The sequence below is a fragment of the Penaeus monodon genome, chromosome 22, assembly GCF_015228065.2.
Source record: "Penaeus monodon isolate SGIC_2016 chromosome 22, NSTDA_Pmon_1, whole genome shotgun sequence".
NCBI lineage: Eukaryota > Metazoa > Arthropoda > Malacostraca > Decapoda > Penaeidae > Penaeus > Penaeus monodon.
This window is the reverse complement of record NC_051407.1, coordinates 43,618,895-43,619,662: the sequence shown is the minus strand read 5'-3', so window position 1 is coordinate 43,619,662 and position 768 is coordinate 43,618,895. Positions and strand designations below refer to the sequence as shown.

General features: G+C 41.4%; 1 protein-coding gene across 1 annotated transcript in view; it reads left to right on the top strand.

Annotated features, from left to right (window-relative positions):
* Nucleotides 1-169: 169 nt before the first annotated feature.
* LOC119587188 (disks large-associated protein 5-like) overlaps nucleotides 170-768 on the top strand; it is a 13,435-nt gene continuing 12,836 nt past the window's right edge. The window contains exon 1 of the mRNA XM_037935951.1: nucleotides 170-263. The gene's annotated coding sequence lies outside the window, so the exon portion shown is untranslated. The remainder of the gene's footprint in view (nucleotides 264-768) is intronic.

The window sequence follows — 768 nt, the reverse complement described above, 5'->3', positions numbered from 1 at the left end:
CTTCAGGGAGGGTCAATATAAACCTAAATAAATTCATGCGGGATTAATAGATTAATGTTTGTCATTATTATCTGATGAAATAGCACTGTTGATTTTACTTTGAGTTTTGATAACTTTGATTTGAATCTTACTATAATAATCATCTCTCGAACATCTTGTTTTTGATTGGCCAGGCTTCCGTGACGTCACATTCTTTCAAAAACAAAGAGTTGCTGGCTCAGCCTCCACAAGTTTATTAAAAATTCGACTGCATCAGAAAACAGGTATCCTCTGTTGTTTGTGTGTTTTACATGGCAGCATTAGTTCTCAGCAAGTGCGCTCATCGTGTGTTTAAGATGTGTAAACGAGAAAGAACTCCGAAACGATGTTCGTGCTTTATGTCTGCGCCTCCAGGCCAGGGACGGGTTGCTTTCCGTGTAACACACTTTTCGTTGATGATAAGTCACGCAATCGCTGATGAGTTTCAAGGGGTTTTCAGTAATGTTTGATTCAGTCAGACATACCCGGATAAGCATTCCCGACGAGAGAAGAGCGTTTGAGGAGGGCGGTTGCCACTCGGAGGCTGGCTCCTCGAAGGTCGAGTGCTGCGGAGACAAATCCTGTGCCTGAGGGATTAATATGATTATTACTGTATCCTTGAATGTCAAGCCTCTGTGATTATGAAGTTATTCTCAAGACCCATTGTGTGGAGAAGCCTTTATGAAATGATTCGTCCTTTTGGTAATTCTTGCAATAGACGAAGTCCCACAGTCCATGTCTTAATATTTG